At 42.6% G+C, this 26,360-nt stretch overlaps 1 pseudogene; it reads left to right on the plus strand.

Annotated features, from left to right (window-relative positions):
- The first annotated feature begins 3,412 nt into the window (after positions 1–3,412).
- LOC140209722 (UDP-glucuronosyltransferase 2C1 pseudogene) lies at positions 3,413–20,958 on the plus strand (annotated as a pseudogene).
- The last annotated feature ends 5,402 nt before the right edge of the window (positions 20,959–26,360 follow it).

The following is a 26,360-nucleotide window of genomic DNA, read 5'->3' on the forward strand; positions in this document are numbered from 1 at the left end:
AAAAGGGCAGGCATAGCTAGGACCCATACGGGTGCCCACAGCTACACCTTTAGTTTGGAGGAAGTGGGAGGAGCCAAAGGAGAAATTGTTAAGAGTAAGGACTAATTCCGCGAGACGGAGCAGATTGGTGGTAGAGGGGAACTGATTAGGTCAGGAATCCAAAAAGAAGCGGAGAGCTTTGAGACCTTCTTGATGGGGGATGGAAGTATATAGGGACTGGACATCCATGGTGAAAATAAAGCGGTGGGGGTCAGGGAACTTAAAATCATCGAAAAGTTTATGAGCGTGAGAAGTGTCTCGATCATAGGCAGGAAGGGATTGAACAAGGGGGGATAAAACCGTGTCGAGGTATGCAGAAGCAAGTTCGGTGGAGCAGGAGCAAGCTGAGACAATAGGTCTGCCAGGACAGGCAGGTTGGTGGATCTTGGGTAGGAGGTGGAAACGGGAAGTGCGAGGTGTGAGAACTATAAGGTTGGTAGCAGCGGACGGGAGATCGCTTGAGCAGATGAAGTCGGTGATAGTGTGGGAGACAATGGCCTGGTGTTCCTCAGTGGGGTCACGATCGAGGGGTAAATAAGAGGAGGTATCCGCGAGTTGTCGCTGTGCCTCGGCAAGGTAGAGAAAAGTACGCCAGACTACAACAGCAACCCCCACCCCCGGCCCGTTTGTACCTCCTACCCAAGATCCACATCAATGTAAGAATGTTCTGATCTCCATCAATCCAGTGTTGCTCAAATGTAAAAAAAAATATGATAAACTTGTGAAGAATAAGATGATGAAATGACTTGTGGAACTGTCATTGAAGAGGTCGAAGAATGGTTAGACACAGTGGCATCATAATATCTTCCAAGAGTTAATGATGAATTGTTAATATAAATGTCATCAATGGAATCAACATTTTAATATAACAGTGTTTCAAAACAAAACACTGTTCAAACAATTTGAAAGTGCTCACTTTGAGTTCATACTTACAGATTCCTTTGTCAAAATTCTAAGTAAATTTTATTATCTGAGTACATATACTGTATGTCACCAGATACAACCTATGGGCACACTCAATAAATCTACAGAATAATAACCATAATAGAATCAATACAACACCCAACTAGGGCGTTCAACCAGAGTGTAGAATACAAGAAACTGTGCAAATACAGAAAGAAGAAATAATATAAATAAACAAATAAATAAATAAGCAATAAATATTGAAAACATAAGATGAAGAGTCCTTGAAAGTGAATTTATAGGTTGTGGGAACATTTCAATGATGGGACAAATGAAGCTGAACCATTTGGTTCGAGAGCTTGATGGTTCGTGGATAGTAAATCTCCTGAATCAGATAGTGAAAGTCGTGAGGCTCTTGAACCTTCTTCCTGAGGGCAGTAGCGAGAAGACACCATGTCCTAGATTTTGAGGGTTCCTGATGATGGACGTTGCTTTCCGCTTGCAGCGTTTTGTGTAAATATGCTCCATGGTTGGGTGGGTCTGGGTCAATATCAACTAATCTCTGTAGGATTTTCTGTTAAGGGGCATTGGTGTTTCCGTACCAGGCTGTGATGCAGCCAGTCGATATACTCTCTACTGTGCATCTACAAAAGTTTTTCAAAATTTTAGATGTCATGCTGAATCTCCACAACTCCTAAGAGCATAGAGGTGCTGTTGTGCTTTCTTATTGTGAAGGGCCCAGGACAGTTCCTCCGAAATAATAACGGCTCGGAATTTAAAGTTGCTAACCCTCCCTAGCTCTAATCCTCCGATGAGACCTGGATTCTGGACCACTGGTTTTGTTGTCTTGGTCTACAATCTGTTTCTTGGTCTTACTAACATTGTGTAAGAGATTGTTATTATAACACCACTCAACCAGATTTTCTGTCTCCCTCCTCTGTGTTGATTCATCACCACTTTTGATTTGGCCTACGATGGTGGTGTTATCAGCATACTTGAATATGACGTTGGAGCTGTGCTTGGCCACACAGACATAAGTGTAAAGTGAGTAGAGCAGGAGGCTAAGCAAAGGGCTTTGTGGTGCACCAGTGCTGATGGAGATCATAAAGCAGTTGTTGTTGCCAATCCGAACTGACTGGGGTCTGCAAGTAATGAAATCCAATTGCACAAGGAGGTATTGAGACCAAGATCTTGGAGCTTGTTGATTAGTTTTGATGTATTACATCTAGACCCCAGGTTGTGGACACTGAACTGCAGTCTATAAAGAGCACCCTGATCTACGCATCTTTGCTGTCCAGATTTTCCAGGGTTGAATGAAGAGCCAGTGAGTTGGCATCTGCTGTGGTCTTGTTGCTCCAGTAGACAAATTGGCATGGATCTAAGTCACTTCTCAGGCAAGAGTAATTAAGTGAGAGAGGTAGAATTAAGAGTCCGATAATATAGTAGCCACATCTATTTGGAGTGTTATGAGAGAGTGAGTGGGATGGAAAATGAAGTGAGGAGGAAATGGAGGCTCAGAAGTATTCCTGAAGATTGATTGGAGATATTCTACAGTCATCATCCATTTTGCATACAGTTTCTCCAATACAGAGGAGACCATAAACTTGGCTCTAGATGTAATACCCTGGAGGATAGAGTGGTTGTGCACAGCAAAATTACTGGGCAGCCAAGGTGGACATCTGTCTAACTAACAAAAATACAAGAGATTCTGCAGATACTGGAAATCCAGATTAACACACATAAATTGCTGGAGGGTCTCAGCAATTCGGGCAGTATCTATGGAGAGGAATAAACAGCCAAAATTTTAGGACAAGACCCTTCATCAGGATTAATCATAGAGGGTATGCTGATGAAGGGTCTTGGCCCAAAATGTCGATTGTTAATACCTTTCCATAGATGCTGCTAGAACAGCTGTGTTTCTCCGGTATTTTGTGTGAGTTGGTGTAAATAACAAACGGTCTGTTTTCAAGTCCCTCCACAGCAGCAATACAACTTCAATTTAGGCAAATCGAGGACATTAGAAGCTTCATGAGCCCAAACTCCTGAGAAACTTTTTGATTGTCACAAAGCACATCTTAATAAAATAGGGTCAAAGTTACTTTTAAAGTTTGTTCATAGGCTTATATTCTGAGCAATTTGGAATTAGAGAATCAAGAGGTTGCATTTATCCTTTATTAATATTTCCCTGTTGACGCCGCTGATATGTCCTGTTACGCTGCTTGAATCTAAGTTTTTCATTGCAGCTGTGCGTACATGTACTTGTGCATTTGGCAATAAACTTGACCGTTACTTTGACTTGGACTCTGTTCTGACCCATGGGATACGAGCCAAACAAAGTTGTTCATTCTGATAAAAACATTCGGCAGGTCTGAACTGGATGTGAACGCATCGCACTCAGTATTACCCAATCTCCAAGACTTTGTCACGAAACAGCTGATATTTGCAGGTCACCTTTTGTCTGCTGAAATCACAACTTCAAGGAATAACTTTGTATTACTGTACTCGCAAGGTGTCCTTTATCGGTAAGTGTACAATTGTAATTTTATCTCGAACCGAGGTTAGTTTAGATGCATTTTAAAACTAGTTTGAGACTGAGTACATTTGCAATGCAGTTGTGTAGAAACATATTAAAATTGCCACCTCAGGCCAGATGTTACGGAACGGAAATACTGATTTCCAGCGCCCACTGAGCAAGAGTCGACAATGTAAGTTCCATGAAGGGAAGTAGTTCATTCAGCACAGCTGATTGGGAGGTCACATCTCCGAAATCCTTTGAAGCTTTTCAGGGAAATAACTATAAGAATTCATGAAATCAGGGCAGTGGAGAATGTCTAATTTCATTAAGAAGATTACGAGGTTCTACACAGCAGTCCGATTTTGGAAGGTTCGGTCGCATGGGATTCACGGGGAGCTACTGAGATGGATTCAGACCTGGTTCGATGATAGGAAGCAGGGAGTCAGTTCTCTGACTGAGGGGATATGACTCGTGTGGGGTAAGAAGCAGAATGCCAATTCTCCAACTGGAGGGCGTGGGGGACCTCCGATCAGTGTTATAAGACCATAAGACCAAACGACATCGGAGTAGAATTAGGAGCAGCCCATCGAGTCTGCTCCGCCATTCCATCATGGCTGATCCCGAATCCCGTTCAACCCTATACACCCGCCTTCTCACCATATCTCTTGATGCCCTGACCAATAGGGGAATGATCAACTTCCGCCTTAAATATACCCAGAGATTTTGCCTCTACTGCAATCTGTGGCAGAGCACTCCACTGATTCATTAGTCTCTGGCTAAAATAATTCTGTTCTAAAAGGTCACCCATCAATTTTGAGGCTGTGGCCTCTAGTACTGGACAGCCCCATGGTAGGAAACATCATTCCCAGATCCACCCTATCCAGTCCTTTCAACATTGGGTAGGTTTCAATGAGATCCCCATGCATTCTTCTAAATTCCAGTGAGTGCAGGCACAGAGCTGCCATACCGCCTCATAAGTTAACCCTTTCATTCCTAAAATCATCCTTGTGAACCTCTTCTTGCCTCTCTCCAATGACAACACACCCTTTCTGAGATATGGGGCCCAAAACTATTGACAATACAACAATTGGGGCCTGACTAATGTCTTATAAAAGTTCAGCATTATCTCGTTGCTTTTATATTCCATTTCTCTTGAAATAAGTGCTAACATTGCATTTGCTTTCTTTAGCACAGACTCAACCTGTAAATAAACTTTCTGGGAATCTTGCACAAGGACTTTTAAGTCCCTCTGCGACTCTGATGTTTGAACTTTCTCCACATTTAGATAATATTCCACACTATTCCTCCTTTTATCAAGATGCATTATTGTACATTTCCCAACACCGTATTCCACCTTTGACATTTTTGCGCATTCTTCCAATTTGTGTAAGTCCTGCTACAATCGCATTGCTTCCTCAGGACTACCTACCCCTCCAACAATCTGTGAATCATCTGCTAACTTTGCCACAAATACATCAATTCCATTATCCAAACCATTGACAAACAATGTGAAAAGTAGCAGTCCCAATACTGACTCCTGAGGAACACCACATGTCAACGGTACCCAAGCAGAAAAGGCTCTGCTCGCTTGCTGTATCCTACCTGTCAGTCATTCCCCTATCCATGCCAGTGTCTGTCCTGTAACGCCTTGGACTTTATCTTGTTAAGCAGCCTCATGTTTGGCACCTTATCAAATGGTTACTAAAAATCCAAGTAAATGACATCCACTGCCTCTCCCTTGTCCATCCTGCTTGTTACTTCCTCAAAGAGCTCTAAGAGATTTATCAGGCAAAAGTTCCCTTCACAGAAACCATGCTGACTTTGACCTTATTTTATCATTAGTCTCCAGGTACTGTACCCCGAAACCTCATCCTTAATAATAGACTCCAACACTTTCACAACCACTGAGGTTTAGCTAAATGTGCTGTAATTTCCTTTTTTTTCTGCCTTACTCCCTTCTTAGAGTGGAGTGACATTTGCAATCATCCAGTCCTCCAGGACCATTCCAGAGTCAAGTGATTCTTGAAAGATTATGACCAATACATCCGTTATCTCTTCACCAACCTCTTTCAGGACACTGGGACGTAGTCCATCTGGTCCAGGTGACTTATCCACCTGAAGAACTTTCAGTTTTCCCGGCTTTTTTTTCCTTATAATACCACTCCTGCTCCCTGACAATCACAGACCTCTGGCACACTGCTAGTGTCTTCCACAGTGAAGACAGATGCAAAGTACCCATTGTTACGTACCCCGTAACTGGGTTGCCAAACCAGCAGAAATGGATCACTCAGTTGGAGTCTGGATTACTAGATCTAAGAAAGGTTTATTAAAGAAACAAGCAACACAGTAATCGAAAGGATAATAAATGCAACAGTTCAGCAATGATAAACGCACATGTGCACAGAATTAAGATAACAGGATCCATCAAGCTCTATCGTTGTCTAGGGGTAAATGACCAATTTCAAAGTGACACAAAGTCCAGTTCAATTTAGTTCAGTTCGCAGTAATCGTTGCCATGGCGATGGACAATGTGGGGGGAAGGAGAGAGAGAACAAGAACGAATGATCATTCAAAATGGCTTCCAGACGCAGACCTGCGATATTGCTCACAAGCAGCTTTCGGGCGAGTCCTTTCTGATGTCACCTGAGGTCACCGACTGTGACCCCTCCTCCAGATGCGGTCGATCCTCTGCAGTGAACCCGGCACCCAAGCGAGGGTGGACACACACCGGGTTCCCGCTGATCGTACCTTTCCACCCTGTGCGTCTATGGCTTGGTTCCGCAACCAGCCTTCCAAAATGACTCCCGCCGACTTGCTGGGGGCGGGGCCACCGCTTCCAGGGTCTCGTTACCTCGTGGTGTCGTGTGTGTCCTGCCTTAGCGAACCTGTCCCTTTTTATCCCCCTGCTGGGGAATCGCCTGTCCATCACTTCAAACAGTTCAGGGTTCAAAGGGGGAGCCGCTCCAGACAGCTCTCTCTCCCGTCCCTTCATTACACATCTCCAAATGCTGCTCCATTGTCTTCCCTATCTCTCTCTGTCCCGAAGACAGGTGGCAGACCAACTGCTAATCACACAGGACAGCTAACATCTATGTGTATTCTTGTCACACCATTAAATTCACCTGCCATTTCTTTATCTCCCTTTAATACCTCATTAGCATCATTTTCCACTGGTCCAAAATCTCTTTATTTCATTCCGCTACTGATACACGTGACTTGTGCTTCTCCCTCTCAAACAGCAGTATGAATTCAATCATATTATGATCACTGCCCTCTAAGGGTTCCTTTACATTATAATCTTTGTTATTCATGATAAATATAAATTATTTGGAATATGAATGTACGTGACATGATTAACAGCTCCAGTGCAATTACAAAGTTTTGTGGGCTTCTTGATAATGAAGCAAATTTTAATGAATTTCAGGGATCACTTCGAGAGATGAGCTGAGGAACTGCAAATGTAATTTAACTTACATATCTGTGAGATGATGCATTTTGGACATGGAAAATGCATGGTAGGACATATAGAGTTCATGCTAGTGTACTGATGGGGGCTGTGGAACAGAGGGACCAGGGAATACAAGGGCATAGCTCACTGAAGATGGACGTGCAAGTAGACAGGTTGGTGAAGAATGCATTTAGTATACTAGCCTTCACCAGCTGGGGCATCAAGTTTAGGAGTAGGGAAGTTACTTTGCGATTATATAAGATGAATCTGTGGTTACATTTGGAGTATTGTGTACAGTTATGCCCTCTTTGCATTGCTGCAATGAGGGAGGAGGTGCTGGATCCTGAAGGTGCACGCTCAGGTTTTTAGAACAGCTTCTTCAATTCGTCATCAGATTTCTGAATGTTCCATGACCCCACGACCTCTCTATTCCTCCTTCACACTATCTATCTATATGTACTTTGTTTATCTATTTCTGAATTTCTCTATTCATATGGTGATTATGTATTTACTAACTTATTTGTAACTTACAGTAATTTTAATGCCCTGCACTGTACTGCAGCTGCAAAAAGAAAAACAGTAATATTTCAGTGATAGTAATCCTGGTTCTGGTTCTAGATAGAGATGGTCTTTCAACTCAGCTGGTATTTACAGCTTTTTATCTCTTTGAAGTTTAACTATATCACCTTCAATTTAGACTTTGGGCTGTGCCCTGTCCGACAGAGGTCCTTTGCCTCCCTACCTATGACTGCTGGAGGGTGAGTAACCCACATGTTCCCCATTCACACCCTGAGAGGATGAAATTGACAATCTTTACAGGATATCTCAAACAGTGTCACGTACCCCGTGACGGGGATAAAGAAACCAGCAGAAATAGAAACCACCTTGGAGTCTCGTATTGCTATAAACTACTAATATTTATTAGTAAATACGCAATACAGTAATATCAATGTAAATAAATCATACAGATTAGCAAAGATTATATATAAAAGTAAATGTGGAATATATATGTATGAAAACCAAGCTTCTTTAAGTCTAGGAGTAAAAAGATACAGTCTTATGATGTTGAGTAAAGTTCAGTTCAATTCAGTTCGTGGTATGTAGTTGAGTAGTGATGGAGAGAGAGAGAGACAGAGAGAGAGAGTGAGTTGAGTCTTCAGGTGAGCTGATGCCGTCAATCTTCTCGTCATCCTCCGAAATCCTTTACAAGTCACCAACTGTGATTTTAACCAGGGGGACCGGTGTTCCTGTGGTGGAGCTATCACCCCGGCAAGGGTGGACACATCGACAACTCCCCACCAGTCAACCCCTTCTTCAGCGGTGGAATAGCAATTTTGATCGATCCACCTGATCGATCCTCCAAAACCCACTTTCTCTGTGCGCACAACCATGCTCATTCAGTGTCCAGATCATGTGTCTGAGGTCTGTATCATCTGACCTCCCATTTATTTCTCTGTGCTGAGCATCACCTGTCATTCAAAGAGTCCCTCCTTCCTTTGTCTGTGAAGAAAATGCACAAGCAGGCAACAAGTCCTTGAAGAAATATCGACAACCTGCTGAAAATCATAACACCGAGTGTCCATTAAATAACACCATCTTCGGTCACCATAGCAACTTACGAGCTGCTTGGTGCTGTCTCCAACTCCAAACTCAGTAAAAATGGAAAGTTACTTCCAATGCCTTGAAGTGACAGTCCAACCGTTAATCTTTGTCTCTCTCTCCTTTCCAAACAAACCATGAATGATAAATGTCTCTCTCTGTCTTTCTTCAAACAGTTAATAGGGGCACTCCTGGATCCCCTCACACTCCTCTTCCACAGGGAAAAAAAATTGTCGTGGACGATTTTTTTTTTAAATGTCCATCACAGGGTTTTAAACAATACAGGGAAAAACATCAGATGACAAATCAAAAATGGTTACAGTTTTCAACTTTACATCTGGATAACTAATCAGCTATAACATTGTCAGTATCTTTCACATGTTTGATTTTTAAGTCACCTTCTTGCAATATGAGACTCCAATTTAACAACCTTCTATTCTTATCCTTCATCTTAGTTAGAAACATGAACGGATTATAACCCATGTAAACCACAATTGGTCTCTGAGCAACAGACAGGTTTTGAGGTCTCTGGTCATAGGCCTCAAAATGTTGTAAAGCCAGAATAAGTGCTGGTAATTCCTTTCCAACAGCTGAATAATTTTTCTGGTGTACGTTAACGTTCTTTGAGAAATAAGCTACTGGATGTTCAGTGTCATCCACTCCCTTCTGTAACAGTACTGGCCCAGCAGCTTCGTCACTGACACCTGTTGTTATAGAAAATGGCTTTGAAAAATCCGGTGCTGTGAGCACAGGATGATGACACAGGATGGTTTCCAGACGGTCAAATGCCTCCTGGCAAAGGTCACTCCATTCAAATCTTTCACTCTTCCCTAGGAGCTTTGTTAGGGGGAAAGCGATGTCAGCAAAGTTCTTCCAAAACTTACGATAATACCCAACCATTCCTAAAACCCTTCTCAAAGCTTTCTTGCTGGTCAGAACAGGAACTTCAGCAATAGCTTGAACCTTGGCCTGTACAGAAGCCAGTTGGCCTTGGCCCACCACATAACCCTGTGGCATGGCCAAACTCACTTTTAGCAAGGGTCACCGTAAGATTGGCCTTAGAAAGTCTATCAACCCGTTTTTCCACAGCTGCAATATGTTCTTCCCATGTGTCATTGCAGACCACTAAATCATTGATATGAACTCCTGTGCTTTCTAGCCCTCCAATCACAGAATTGATTATTCTTTGAAACGTTTCTAGAGCATTCTTCATCCCTAAGTGTAAAACATTGTATTCATACAGTCTAAATGGTGTGAGAAATGTTGATATCTCTTTAACCCTCTCTGTTAAAGGAACACCCCGGTATGCTTTTAACAAGTCAATGTTAATAAGGTAATTAGCCTTCCCCACTCTATCAATACAGTCATCCATTCTCTTTCTTTATTATTTCTTGTTTCTAATTCCTTGTTCAATCATTTTACTTCTCTCAAAGTTCACTCTGTGAAGATACCATTTCATAGGCTGGGCTAAATTCATAATGATGTGATGCACAGCACCTGTGCACCATTTCAAAACACCAATTAGTTCTTTTACTTGTTTTTTTGCTTTTGGGTCCAACTGGTGGACCTTATCAGTAGTATTTTTCAAAATAATGGAATTCTGACATTTTGGGGAGTCTAGATTCAGTGGGCAAACATGCCTTTCCATTCCATTTTCAGATTTCACGATTCCATTTTGTACTATAACAATTCTCCCAGCTGCAATTCCAGTAAACAAGTGTCTTATTTTGACTCGACCATGGTGTAAACTTTCCTTGGCAAAGTTACAAAGTTTACTAAATCCCGTCCAGAGTTCTCTGAGTAGGGTCAAAGGTCCTTTTGGCCTGTAACTGAGCACAGGTTCCAACAAATTACCCTTCACTGCCTTCTGAATCGAGTCTCCAACACTAAATAAGAAGAGGGGAACCCCTTCGTTCCAATTTTCCTCATTTCTCCCACAATGAAGTCCACAGCCATGTTTAAAATTTCAGCCTTGCAACCTTTCAAATCCACCATGTGACTTGCAGGCACAGTGGCTGGTCTCCACCTCCTCATCAACACCCCATCTTCAAGGTAACATCCCACACTGACTCTCTCTAAACCTCCTCTCCTGTGAGAGCCACCTCCCTTAAAGCCACTATTTCAGAATCTAGCTTCTGTTCCTCAATACATTCCTTTCTCAACAAAGACAAATCTCTCTTATACACCTTACCCTTATCAATTGTACTACCCTCTAAGTCCTGCTGAAATCCAGAAGGTAGAAAAGTCTGTGGCACATCATAATTTAAACCTCTGGTCTTGCTATAGAACTCAACAGCAGCTTTGCTCATCAGCTGAATTGCTGAAACACTCTTATCTTGGAGAGTTGTCAACATGCCTCCATTGTTTACCAAATTCTGCATCATCATCAGGCTGATGAGAATATGAAAGAGGCCAAACAATCTCTTTATCATCCTTCTCTGACCTTCACTATGCCTTGCTTCCATCACATTAAACTGAAAAACAGCATGACCTTCCTTACTTCCAAATGTCCAAACAAAATGCAACGAACTAGCGCATCCCAGACATCCCACCCTGCAAAAACTCATTCCAGGGAGGTAGCACCATCAATTTGCAGGAGACTTCTGGGAGAGGTGGGATGTCTGCAATAGAGTAGCTCCTTAGCAGCTAGCCAGCCAGTTTAAATAACATTAGCTATGCTAATGAACGAATGACACCTGTTAAACTCACTTCAACATGTGGTTTACAGTCTTAACCCACCATGGGCAATAGAAAAGTCACTGTTGCAAACAGTGCAGCGAGCAACACTGTCATTATTTTGACCCCTATTAGGCAGGGGTACACTTTAGTGTTGTCTGGGGTGCCGTACGTTTTATTTTTTTTTGGAACACTCTGCCACTCTGACTGTTTTTGGAACTCTCTCACTCTTGCTCTTACTCTCGCTCTCTCTCTCTCGTGGTTGCGCTCGCTCGCTCTCGTTCTCCCGTCTCACTCTCTGTCGCACTCGCTTTCTCGCTCTGACTCTCTCGCGCTTGCTTTCTCGCTGTTGCGCATGCTCTCTCTCGCGCGTTCTCTCACGCTCGCTCTCAAAAAATTCAATTTCCAGGACATTGTATATAATTTGCGGGCATCAGGGAGCCACTATGAATATGCGGGAGACTCCCGGAACTTCCGGGAGAGCTGGGATGTCTGGCATCCTGCAAGCAGGGTCAAAGGTTGCGCAACCAATCCAATCTTTTCCAGCACTTTATCCAAAAGTCCAGGAACAGCACTTTCCCCATTATTTCCAGCAACATTGACCTCACCAGCTTTTAAAACACGGTCTACTACAAATGACTGAGAATCCTCACATTCCACTGAACCAAGATCATCTGACACACGGGGACTGCATTCCCTTTCAACCAAGTCAGACACCTCAGACCTTAACTGAGCCTCAACATAAGGTTCAGTACTCACAGGTACTTCAACAACCTGAACACATTCAATCGGAACAACTAGCTCTTCTGGGCTGTCATCACTTGTCCCAGTTTCAAATTCAAGGTCATCTCGAACCTCCCAGCTATTCTCTGGCCAACTCCTTTCTGGAGTAAACTCAACCTCATGGGTTAAAATTTCTTTGTCTGCTTTCTTAATAGACCCCTGCAGGGTAGGGGCATGCTCTGCCACTAGGTATACCTTTCCCTCATCAGGAACACCACATTTAAATTCATCACACAAAACTAGCCCTTCTGAGCTGTAAAAATCATCAGGATCCGACTCTGAACCTCTTTGCTGCAACCTCTCCCTTTTAAACTGTCTCTGCCTTTCTGCCACGTGATCTTCACGTTGCCATTTCTCCCTTTCGAGCTGTCTCTGTCTTTCTGCCTCTCTAGCCTCATGGACCCTCTGTTTTTCTGTCTCTCTGGCCTCTCTCTCTCGAGCTGTTTTAATTTCAATTCATGCTCCCTCTTTAATATTTCCAACAGAAGCTGAAGCTCATCCTCAGTTGGTTCACCTTCCACGAACAACTCTAACGCCTCCTCATCAAATGTTCCCTTATCTATATAATATTCAACTATTTTCCTTTGCATTTCTACCTTAGTCACACCCTTCTTTACCTCAATTCTCAATTCTTTAAATTGTCCCGCAACTCATACTTTTTAGCAAACTTCAAAGTCACCAGGTCTGGTGATTTCAGAAAGTCTCTAACATCCATTTCTGCTGTTTTTCCACACAACCAAATCAAAAGTCCAAATTCAAAAGGGATTTTCCCCCAATCAATTCGAACCAGCCTCCCGACCAATTTGTTCATATCGCGGACGCAGGCCCCAAGGGAATAAAGAAACCAGCAGAAACAGAAACCACTTTGGAGTCTCGTATTGCTATACACTACTAATATTTATTAGTAACTATGCAGTACAGTAATATCAATGTAAATAAATCACAGAGGTTAGCAATGATTATATATAAAAGTAAGTGTGGAATATATATGTATGAAAACCAAGCTTCCTTAAGTCTTGGGGTAAAAAGATACAGTCTTACGATGTTGAGTAAAGTTCAGTTCAGTTCAGTTCGTGGTATTTAGTTGAGTAGGGATGGAGAGAGAGAGAGAGAGAGAGAGAGAGAGAGAGAGATAGAGAGAGTGAGAGAGAGTGAGTTGAGTCTTCAGGTGAGCTGATGCCATCGATCTTCTCGTCATCCTCCGAAATCCTTTGCAAGTCACCGACTATGACTTTAACGAGGGGGACCGGTTTTCCTGTGGTGGAGCTATCACCCCGGCAAGGGTGGACACATAGACAACTCCCCACCAGTCAACCCCTTCTTCAGCAGTGGAATAGCAATTTGAATCGATCCACCTGGTCGATCCTCTAAAACCCACTTCCTCTGCGGGCACAACGATGCTCATTCAGTGTCCAGATCATGTGTCTGAGGTCTGTATCATCTGACCTCCCATTTATTTCTCTGTGCTGAGCATCACCTGTCATTCAAAGAGTCCCTCCTTCCTTTGTCTGTGAAGAAAATGCACAAGCAGGCAACAAGTCCTTGAAGAAACAAGTCCTGCAAGAGAAGAAGGGTTACACCTGCCCATTCACCTCCTTCCTCACCTCCCTAAACAGTCTTTCCAGGAGAGGCAACACTTCTACTGTATCAGGTGATCCCGATGCAGCTTCCTCTACATTAGTGAGACCCCAGTGTCAATGGGGGACTGCTTTGTTGAGCACCTTTGCTCTGTCTGTAATAAGAAGGAGTATATGGTGGACAATTATTTTAATTCCAATCCCCATTCCCATTCATACATGTTCATCCATGGACTCCTATACTGCAAGATCAGGCCATTCTCGGGTGTGAATTCTGTCTGGGTAGCCTCCACCCTGATGGCATGAACCTTGACTTATCTAATTTCTGATCATTTATGCCCCTCCCCCCTTCTTCCATTCACCATTATGTTTCCCCTCTTAACTTTTCTCTTCTCCTTACCTGCCTATCAACTCCCTCTGGTGCCCCTCCTGCTTCCCTACCTCCGATTGTTTGCTCTCCTCTCTTATCAAATTCCATCTCCTTCAGCCCTTTACCCTTTTTCACATATGACCTCTCAGTTTCTCACTTCATCTCCCCTTCCTCACCAACCTGGCTCACCTATCTTACAAAATCAAAGTAACTTTGGATAGAGAAAATAAGTTCTAGTTTCAGGCTTAAACCAAGGGACAGTTTGCATGTCTCACCAAATCCACATGACCACATATACAATATTGACATGGTGCGCTGAGGTAATTCATCAGCAGTAATACTTGTTATGCTTCAGTGATACTTTCTGGCAAAGTTATCCCATCCTCTCCTCTCAGCAATAGTTAAAGTTAGGCATGCAGTTGCCACTTTATTCGGTGCAAGCAATGAAAGTAAGCAAAAAGCATTTAGAACAAAATTCAGTCCTCAGACATGGAGCCAAGACCAACCGGAGCAGGCCCACAGCCTCAGACATGGAGCCCAGACCGGCCGGAGCAGGCCCACAGCAGACGTCCCACCCTGCAAAAACTCATTTCAGTGAGGTAGCACCCCCGCCCCCCGCAACCCCATATCTCCCCCCCACTCCCCCCCGTCGACCTCCAAGGGTGTATGTAATAGTTTGGTTAGTGATTTTGTCTAATCTGTAAACCAAGTTGGGTATATGCACAAATGTGACATTAAAATATGCACTTATATTATATTATCATGTTTATTCTATTACAACTTTAAGCAAGTCTGCAGGGAGTTTGGCATCATCACCCAGGACATCAATAGCATAGCTCCTTGGCAGCTAGCCAGCTAGTTTAAATCAGGGGTCCCCAACGTTTTTTGCACCAATATTGACAATATTCTTGCGGACTGGCCGACGGAGGCGGGGGGTGGCGTTGGTGGGTGTTAAATGTAACCGGAATATAGGTGAAAAGTCACGTATAAGTCACTTTACGTGGCTAATACACTCAATTTCGTTTCTAAAGGGGCTTATCTAATGCAGCGGTCCCCAGCCACCGGGCCGCAAAGCATGCGCTACCCGGCCGTGAGGAAACGATATGATTTGGCGATATGAGTCAGCTGCACCTTTCCTCATTCCCTGTCACGGCCACTGTTGAGCTTGAACGCACGCGAGGTCACTACGCACGCGTCATCCATGTCAGCGCGGGAAGAAGATCAACTCCTCGAGCTTGTAAATGACGGCGGGCTGAAAAGTATGTTTGACATAACATCTCTGCTGGCATTCCGGATCAAAGTCAGGGCTAAATATCCTAAGATAGGCACAAAAGTACTGAAAACGTTGCTTACAACATATTTCTGCGAAGCGGAGTTTTCTGCAATGAATGCAAGGAAAACTAATTTGCGGAATAGTCTGGACATGAGGAACCCCCTTCGAGTACAGTATCGCTGTCTCCCATGACCGCTCGATGGGACCATCTTGTTGCAGGAAAAGGAGCCCAGGGCTCCCACTGATTCAGCGATATTGGTGTGTTGCAATGATTTTATACGTTGATACGGGAAAATATGTGCTGTGTGTTTAATATGCAAACGTTACTTAAAATGTTATGATGCTATTGACTTACTTATATAACCATATAACAATTACAGCACAGAAACAGGCCATCTTGGCCCTTCTCGTCCGTGCCGAACGCTACTCTCACCTAGTCCCACCGACCTGCACTCAGCCCATAACCCTCCATTCCTTTCCTGTCCATATACCTATCCAATTTTTCTTTAAATGATAATATCAAACCTGCCTCTACCACTTCTACTGGAGTTCGTTCAACACTTACTTCAAGCTCCCCTGTCCTCCCCTGATAATTGACTTATCACTATATTCATGCGAGGAAAATATGCGCTGTGTGTTTAATATTAAATTCGTTAGATAAACCCTTTTAGAAACTAAATTGAGTGTATTAGCCACTGATCACCGATATTCCAGTCGTGAGTAACAACCCCCCCGCCCCGCCGAACAGAATCGCCAAAAACAATTTGCAGGAAAAAAAATCGGTGGGCACATGCGCTCTGGTGCCCGCGCAAGGCTTCATGGACATTGTCGTCTTTCTCGGGGTAAATACAACGTATTTGACTGCTACTCTTGTCCGTTGGCAACCCTACTCCCCGCCACTCCCCCGGGTCGGCCGGTCCGCAAGAATATTGTCAATATTAAACTGGTCCGCACTGCAAAAAAGGTTGGGGACCCCTGGGAATTTAATATTAAACACACAGCGCATATTTTCCTCGCATGAATGTAGTGATAAGTCAATTATAAAAGTGGTCCCAAACCTCTGAGCCGCAAAGAATGCAGAGGTACAGTGGTGGCCGGAAGGTACCCAGCACACCTTTAAGTAAAAAGCCGAAATAAACAAGCTAATTGATTGTCGCCTCTGATCTGGGCCAACATTTATGTGCCAGCTGGTACCTAACTAATTAGCTTATTGATTTTGGCTCCTATCCTAAAGATGTGCTGGGTGCGTTCCGGCCACTGCTGTATTCTTCATGGCGCGGAGGCTGGGGACCACTGAAATATAAGTCACTTATAAGTCAGTAGCGTCATAACATTTTAAGTAACGTTTGGATATTAAACACACAGCGCATATTTTCCTCGTATGAACATATAAAATCATTGCAACACACCAATATTGCTGAATCAGTGGGAGCCCTGGGTTTGTTTTCCTGCAACAGCACGGTCCTATCAAGGGATGGTGGGAGACAGCGATACTCGAAGGGGGTTCCTCATGTCCAGTCTATTCTGCGATTTAGTTTTCATTGCATTCATTGCAGAAAACTCCGCTTCGCAGAAATATGTTGGAAATGGAAGCAACGTTTTCAGTGCTTTTGTGGCTGTCTCAGGATATTCTGCCTTGACTTTGATCCAGAATGCCGGCGGAGATGTTATGTCAAACATACTTTTCAGCCCATTATCATTTGCAAGCTCGAGGAGTGGATCTTTTTCCCACGCTGACATGGATGATGCACCTGGGACATTCAGAAATGGGTCACGGACCCATTCCTTTGCACGTCTTGGGTCACTGATGACCTCGCATGCGTTAAAATTCAAAAGTGCATGACAGGGAATGAGGAAAAGTGCAGCTGACTCATATCGCCAAGTCATATCGTTTCCTCACAGCCCGGTGGTTGGAGACCACTCTTAGCACAAAGAAAGACCAAACAGGATGCTTGCTCTCCCTCTCAAAAAAAGCTATTTCCGGGATATTGTATATAATTTCCGGGCATCAGGGAACCACTATCGATATGCGAGAGACTCCCGGAACTTCCGGAAGAGGTGGGATGTCTGTCACAGCCTCAGACATGGAGCCCAGACGGGCCGGAGCAGGCCCACAGCCTCAGCCTCAGTTCAGCAAAGAGTGGAGTCAATGTTGCAGAGCGGCAAGCAGAACTGGCCCATCCTTGCCTCCAGTCCTGACACCCTGCCATATTAATCATCTGGCCTGGCATTTAAATCCTCCGAAGATCGGTTCATTCCTCTCTTAAAGTCTGGCACCAGCTGCATCGATACACTCAGGGCCTAGACCCCGCTCCCCCACCCCGCCCCCGCTGCTTCCTCCCCCCTCTACCCGCCACACTTCGGCCCATACCCAATATTTCCAAATTAGTCCGACGCTTAGATCGAGCAAATCTCTCACTACCGGTTTTGGTGCAAGGGCTCTGAGTCTCCTCCACTCCACTTGCTTCGACTCTGACTCTGTCTGAACGTGCCTTGTCCTTGCTCCTGTATGCACACTTCGACCCTCAACTCAGCCTTGCTTTCACATTGTTTACAGTGACCGTGTACCATGAATATTTATAGGAAATACGTTATTAAGAAAATATTTAGTTTTATTTCTTACTTTGAAAACCACCATGAAGTCGTTGCTCACCCTCAGCCGCACTGTCTTAAGCTGGATTCGATATTTGTATTAAAGAGCAGGTGTATAGGTGTACCTAACAAAGTGACCTCTGAGTGTATATCGATGAAGCTCAAATTTACAGCTTCCTTATCTTTGTGGTTTAACCATATCACCATAAATTCAGCACACACTTCAAAATATGGCCTGTCCTACAATAGCTACCTATGTTTTAATGTTACAGGCTGTATAACTCAGATGTTCCCCCATTCTCACCTTGAGAGGATGAAATGAACAAACATTACAAGATATCCCAAACCAGAAAATGTAACAGTGGGAATCTCAGGTCTTTGTGGTGGAAGATATACATTCCTGATCAGGATTTGTTGCTATGGGGCACTAAAAGTCAGAACTTTCCATTCCACCACTCCTCGTAAAGCCTGATTTATACTTCTGCGTCAATTGTATGCCATAGGTACCGCGTACCCTACGCCATAGGGTGACGTGCACCTCCCCTAAAAAGTAACTTGTGGTGATGCAGACCGCAATAACTGTGATTGGTCTGCTTGGTAGCATTGCATTTCCTCCTACGCATTTCCAGTTGCTTTTCTCCGCCATGTGTGTACACTGATGCAAAATAAATGGTTGGAGATGATGAACCAAATACTCAGATCTACCTGCTGACATCCAAAAATATTTGAAATGTATTTCCTCGTCCATGTCTCTCACGAAGAAACTCAGCACAGTGGCATAGAAACCCCACCGCCAACTAGCGTTTTGGCGGTGAATTGCAGAGCGATGCTGACACAACAATGCATGCTCACTACGGCTAGGGCATCGCAGAAGTATAAATCAGGTCTACAGCGTAGCCCGTACGCACAAGTATAAATCAGGCTTTACTCTGGTATTTGCAATGCAAAGTCTTGCTCTTTGAGCTCAGGAAAAGAACCTGTTGCTCACTATCCCTGTTGTAGCTTGTCACCCTTGAACCAGAAAGGTGACCTAGTTGTGCAGCTGAGTTCTGCTTCCAAATTATACTTGTATGTTGTATGTCGCTCAAATTCAGCTACAACCGGGAGTGTCCATACAGTGAGTAGAGTTAAAGTGGCGACAAGAAAACATACAACTATATGTAAAATATTTTTGTTGCCTATTTATTATTATGCTTACCAACATTTCTAATTAATTCTACAACAGGATCGGTGTGATCAGCTATTTTCAAGATGGACAGTCCTGGATGGAAAGGCAGATTGCAGATTGCATGTGTTCTTAGCATTTTCATCATGCTGCCTTGTCCAGTCACACAAGGGGCTAAAATATTGGTTGTGCCCGTGGATGGAAGTCATTGGATCATTATGGAGATACTAATAGAAAAACTAAAAGAACATGGACACCATATCACAGTGCTTTCTTACTCATCAAATTTGTATATAAAAGAAAGACCAGATCTCTTTGAATTCATAACGACTAAAAGTGAAAAATACATTGAACAACCTCGTCCTATCAAATTGCTGATTAAATTGCTTGTGCAAAATTCATTGGAAAGCTTCCAGAATGGTTGGACAACATGGGGCAAAATTAAGTTGCAGTTATATTCAAATGTTTTCAGGTATTATTTACATAGCTTGCTTCAGAATAAAACCAGTGCAATATTTGAAAACAAAAGCTTGTTAAACCAACTGAAGAATGCAAGTTTTGAGATATTGCTTACAGATCCTGTTTTAGTTGCTGGTCCAATGCTTGCTTATTACTTAAAAGTCCCGATGGTGTATAATGTTCGATGGCATAGTATTGGAGAAGCTCATTCTCATTTTGCCCCATTGCCACTTTCTTACATCCCCTATCCAGACACACACTTTACAGACAAAATGAATTTTCTCCAGAGAACAGAAAACATTGTGCAATATCTTATTCAGCTCGTCACCGCAAAATTATTTATATACCCAATTCATAATGAAATCTGTCATCGACATCTGGGACCAGACACAGACATCCAAACACTTCTCTTGAGGGCTGATGTGGTGCTGATGACAGTCGATTTTGTGTTTGAATTCCCAAGACCCACCATGCCAAATATTGTGTACATTGGAGGCTTCCAGTGTAAACCAGCCCGACCACTAGTGGCAGAGTTTGAAGAATTTGTTCAAAGCTCAGGGAAGCATGGACTTATTGTCATGTCATTAGGATCCGTTATTGATTCCTTACCAAAGCAGATTGCAATGGAAATAGCTGAGGCATTCGCTCAAGTACCCCAGAAGGTTATTTGGAGATACGATGGAGAAATCCTTCCCAATATAGGTAATAATACACTACTGACAAAATGGATCCCTCAGAACGACCTTCTGGGACACCCCAACACACGAGTCTTCATTTCTCATGGTGGTATCAGTAGCATTTACGAGGCCATCTACCACGGGGTGCCAGTGATTGGCATGCCTCTTATTTTTGACCAGTTTGACAATGTAGTCCGGCTTGAATCCCGAGGTGCAGCAAAGATGCTTAATGTTGCAACTATTCATTCAGCAGATCTATTGCAGGTGCTTAATGAGGTGATAAACGGCACATTTTACCGGGATAACATGAAGAAACTCTCTGCTCTCCACCGGGATCAACCAGAGTCGCCAATGGAGAGAGCTGTTTTCTGGATTGAGTATGTTGCCCGACACAAAGGAGCAGGGCATTTGCAATCTGAATCCTACCGGCTGCCCTGGTACACTTACTATTGTGTGGATGTGATGGTTTTTCTGTTGTCCATGTTCCTCATGCTCACAGTGCTGGTGGTTGTAGCACTGAAGAAAGTTTGTTGTATTACATGTAGAAGAAAGCAAAAGACTGAGTGAGGTTACATTATCTTGTGTTGGGATATGGTGTTTTATGCTTTTTATAAGTAATTGATTTTTTTCTGAAATTAATGCATGGAACCTTCTTTCCAGATTGCATGAATTTAGCAAAGGTTATTTTGAGAATAAATCACCAGCAATAGACACATTATATAATAGACTTTGTGCTTTGATATGCATAAAAGAATTATAACTACCTGATCCATATTTCACTGGGAAAACAGGCGATGTAAAAGAGTAAAGTGACCAGAGGTGTAAGAGAAAACAAACTAATTCAGCTGATCTATGAATAAAGAAATATTCTTTTGAAAGTTATTTGATTTTAATGATTCTTCATGTCGGTCTAATTAGTTTTATCACTCATGAATCCTAGTGAAATTTTGGTCTAAAAATTATGCATGAAAGGTCAATGTTCAGTGTCAAATATATCTTTGATGCTGATTGCAGTACAGAACAAGTAGTTTCAATGTGCAGGTAAAATGTATTTACACATATCATCTGCAGACAAATGGGCAGCAATATCAAGTGATATGAAGAGGAATGAGCCACACAGTTCCCTAAACCTGTTGAGTCACTCAGATTCGATCAATGTATTGTGTGCATTAACCTTAACATGTTTGCTCAACGACAATCTATCAATGTTCATCAACCAATTATCCCTCTGGACCAGGGGTTCCCAACCCTCTTTATGCTGTGGATCAATACCTTTAAACAGGGGTTCTGCAGACCCCAGTTTGGAATCCAGCTCTAGACTAAGTAGCTGAAGTAAGTTGAGTGAAAAGAGTTGCAAATATCCTAAATTTGTAACATGCAAAATGCTTACACTGGTATACCCCTCCTCCAACTTATATCCATTTGTATCTATACATCATTGTAATGTCAAGGTTCAATTGAACACAGGCCTAGGTGATGGAAATTATCCTTATAGTTTATCCTATCAGTCCTTAATTGTGGTTATATTTGCTCTAAAATGTGATACCCCAACATGTAATCTGTCTAGAGCTTTTGCTTTGTTTGTCTGATAGCTAATCTATTTTTATCACTTAATTATTTAGTGCTTTGTGTACAATCCCACAATAATTAGTATTTATGTACACAGTTGCAACTTTATTAAGTACATCCTGCAATGTTCCCTTCAATTTGTAATGACCAATGTGTGCAAAAATGTTGTGCTGTGTAATTTTTCCCCAGTGACAACAACTTGTTTGCACGGAATAATTTCTTCAATAAAAACAATATTAATAAATGTATTCTAAGATCTGCAGACAAATAATCATAAAGGCCATATTGTTAACAGCATGTGCAGCAGAAACTGCAAAAGGTAATGTGATTGTGTACGATAATGAAATATATTTACAGTCCTAACGATGTAGAGGGTGACAACCTCTTGTCTGCAGTTTAAGTTCCTTTGTATGTTGGTAGCACACCTTACAGGTAACTTTGACTTCATGTACCTAGTAAATTGGTCATTGAGTGTATGTTTCTGGTCTTTTGCTGCTGTAGCCTATCCACTTCAGGATTTGATGTGTGTGCGTTCAAGATGCACCTCTGCACACCACTGTTTTACTGTGTAGTTATTTGAAATACTGACACCTTCCTGTCAGCTTGAACCACTTTAGCCTTTCTCCTCTGATACCTCTCATTAACGAGACATTTTCACCCACAGAACTGCTGTTCACTGGTGTTTTTTTTTGTTTCTCACACCATTCTCTATAAAATCTAGAAACTGTTGTGCATGAATATGCAAGGCGATGAGCAGTTTCTGAGATACTCAAAGCAGCCCATCTAGCATCATGGATAGTTTTCATGATGGATAGTACTGGATGGAAATACAGATTACAAGTACACTTCGTATCATTTTCATCACATGTCTTGTCCAGTTACCCAAGGGACTGAAATATTGGTTATACCTATGGATGAAAGTCATTGGATCAATACGGAGTTTCCAATAGGAAAGTGGAAACAACATGGACGCGATATCACAATGCTTTGTTACTCTTCATCTTGGCTAATGTAAGAATGTTCTGATCTCCATCAATCCAGTGTTGATCAAATTCAAAAAAAATATGATAAACTTGTGAAGAATAAGGTGATGAAGAGACTTGTGGAACTGTCATTGAAGAGGTCGAAGAATGGTTTAGACACAATGGCATCATAATATTTTAATGATGAATTTTTAATATAAACATCATCAATGGAATCAAGATTTTAATAGAACACTGTTTCAAAACAAAACACTGTTAAAACAATTTGAAAGTGCTCACTTTGAGTTCATACTTACAGATTCCTTTATCAAAATTCAAAGTAAATTTTATTATCTGAGTACATATACTGTATGACACCATATACAACCTATGGGCCCTCTCAATAAATCTATAGAATAATAACCATAACAGAATCAATACAACACCCAACTAGGACGTTCAACCAGAGTATAGAATACTAGAAAGTGTGCAAACACAGAAAGAAGAAGTAATATTAATAAATAAATAAGCAATAAATATTGAAAACATGAGATGAAGAGTCCTTGAAAGTGAATTTATAGGTTGTGGGAACATTTCAATGATGGGAAAAATGAAGCTGAACCATTTGATTCTAGAGCTTGATGGCTCGTGGATAGTAAATCTCCTGAACCAGGTGGTGAAAGTCGTGAGGCTCTTGAACCTTCTTCCAGAGGGCAGCAGTGAGAAGACACCATGTCCTAGATCTTGAGGGTTCCTGCTGATGGATGTTGCTTTCCTCTTGCAGCGTTTTGTGTAAATATACTCCATGGTTGGGTGGCTCTAGGTCAATATCAACTAATCTCTGTAGGATTTTCTGTTGAAGGGTATTAGTATTTCCGTAACAGGATGTGATGCAGCCAGTCAACATACTCTCTACTGTGCATCTACAAAAGATTTTCAAAGTTTTAGATGTTATGCTGGATCTCTACAACTCCTAAGAGCATAGAGGTGCTGTTGTTCTTTCTTAATGTGATGGGCCCAGGACAGTTCCTCCAAAATAATAACACCTAGGAATTTAAAGCTGCTCACCCTGTCTAGCTCTAATCCTCCGATGAGGCCTGGATCCTGGGCCTCTGGTTTTCTTCTCTTGGTCTACAATCTGTTTCTTGGTCTTGCTAACATTGTGTAAGAGATTGTTATTATAACACCACTCAGCCAGATTTTCTGTCTCCCTCCTATATGTTGATTCATCACCACCTTTGATTTGGCCTACGATGGTGGTGTTATCAGCATACTTGAATATGGCATTGGAGCTGTGCTTAGCCACACAGTCATAAGTGTAAAGTGAGTAGAGCAGGAGGCTGAGCAAAGGGCTTTGTGGTGCACCAGTGCTGATGGGGATTATGAAGGAGATGTTGCCAATCCGAACTGACTGGGGTCTGCAAGTAATGAAATCCAATTGCACAAGGAGGTATTGAGACCAAGATCTTGGAGCTTGTTGATTAGTTTTGAGGTATTACATCTAGACCCCGGGTTGTGGATGCCGAACTGCAGTCTATAAAGAGCAATCTGATCTATGCGTCTTTGCTGTCCAGATGTTCCAGAGTTGAATGAAGTGCCAGTGAGTTGGCATCAGCTGTAGTCTTGTTGCTCTTGTAGACAAATTGGCATGGATCTAAGTCACTTCTTAGGCAGTAGTAAGTAAGTGAGAGAGGTAGAATTAAGAGTCCAATAATATAGTAGCCACATCTATTTGTACCCTTATGAGAGAGTGAGTGGGATGGAAAATGAAGTGAGGAGGAAATGGAGGCTCAGAGGTATTCCTGAAGATTGATTGAAGATATTCTGCTGTCATCATCCAATCTGCATACAGTTTCTCCAATACAGAGGAGACCACAACCTGCGGTCAAGATGTAATACCTTACAGCAGCGGTCTCCAACCACCGGGCTGCGGACCGGTACTGGGCCACAAAGCATGCGCTACCCGGCCGTGAGGAAACGATATGATTTGGTGATATGAGTCGGCTGCACCTTTCCTCATTCCCTATCATGGCCACTGTCGAGCTTGAACGCACGTGAGGTCACTACGCACACGTCATCCATGTCAGCGTGGGAAGAAGATCAACTCCTCGAGCTTGTAAATGATGGCGGGCTGAAAAGTATGTTTGACATAACATCTCTGCTGGCATTCCGAATCAATGTCAGGGCTAAATATCCTGAGATAGGCAAAAAAGCACTGAAAACATTGCTTAAAACATATTTCTGCGAACCGGAGTTTTCTGCAATGAATGCAAGGAAAACTAAATTGCGGAATAGTCTGGACATGAGGAACCCCCTTTGAGTACAGTATCGCTGTTTCCCATCACCCCTAGATGGGACCATCCTGTTGTAGGAAAAGAAGCCCAGGGCTCCCACTGATTCAGCGATATTGGTGTGTTGCAATGATTTTATATTTTCATACGGGAAAATATGTGCTGTGTGTTTAATATCCAAACGTTACTTAAAATGTTATGATGCTACTGACTTACTTGTATAACCATATAACAATTACAGCACGGAAACAGGCCATCTCAGCCCTTCGAGTCCATGCCGAAAGCTACTCTCACCTCGTCCCACCGACCTGCACTCAGCCCATAACCCTCCATTCCTTTCCTGTCCACATACCTATCCAATTTTTCTTTAAATGATAATATCGAACCTGCCTCTACCACGTCTACTGGAAGTTCGTTCAATACTTACTTCAAGCTCCCCTGTCCTCCCCTGATAATTGACTTATCACTATGTTCATGCGAGGAAAATATGCGCTGTTTATTATTAAATTCGTTAGATAACCCTTTTAGAAATGAAATTGAGTGTATTAGTCACTGATCACCGATATTCCGGTCGTGATTAACACCCCCCACTCAGCAGAATTGCCAAAAACGATTTGCAGGAAAATAATCAGTAGGTACATGCGCAGGTCACACATGCGCACTGGTGCCCGCGCAAAGGTTCATGGTTATTGTAGTCTTTTGGGGGTAAACCCAACGTATTTGACTGCTGCTCTTGTCCGTTGGCAACCGTACCTCGCCCCCCAACTCCCCTGGGTCGGCCGGTCCGCAAGAATATTGTCAATATTAAACCGGTTCGCACTGCAAAAAAGGTTGGGGACCCCTGCCTTACAGGATAGAGTGGTGGTGTACAGCAAAATTACTAGGCAGCCAAGGTGAACATCTGTCTAGCTAATATAAATACAAGAGATTCTGCAGATACTGGAAATCCAGATTAACACACATAAATTGCTGGATGTTCTCAGCAATTCGGGCAGTATCTATGGAGAGGAATAAACAGCCAAAATTTTAGGACAAGACCATTCATCCGGATTGATCATAGAGGGTATGCTGATGAAGGGTCTTGGCCCAAGATGTCGATTGTTAATACCTTTCCATAGATGCTGCCAGAACTGCTGTGTTTCTCCGGTATTTTGTGTGTGTTGGTCTAAATAACAAACGGTCTGTTTTGAAGTCCCTCCACAGCAGCAATACAACTTCAATTTAGGCAAATAGAGGACATTAGAAGCTACATGAGCCTAAACTCCTGAGAAATTTTTTGATTGTCACAACGCACATCTTAATAAAATAGGGTCAAAGTTACTTTAAGGGTTTGTTCATATGCTTATATTCTGAGCAATTTGGAATTAGAGAATAAAGAGGTTGCATTTATCCTTTATTAATATTTCCCTGTCGACGCCGCTGATATGTCCTGTTACGCTGCTTGAATCTAAGTTTTTCACTG

Source organism: Mobula birostris, chromosome 14 (assembly GCF_030028105.1).
Source record: "Mobula birostris isolate sMobBir1 chromosome 14, sMobBir1.hap1, whole genome shotgun sequence".
In the NCBI taxonomy this organism is placed as follows: domain Eukaryota; kingdom Metazoa; phylum Chordata; class Chondrichthyes; order Myliobatiformes; family Myliobatidae; genus Mobula; species Mobula birostris.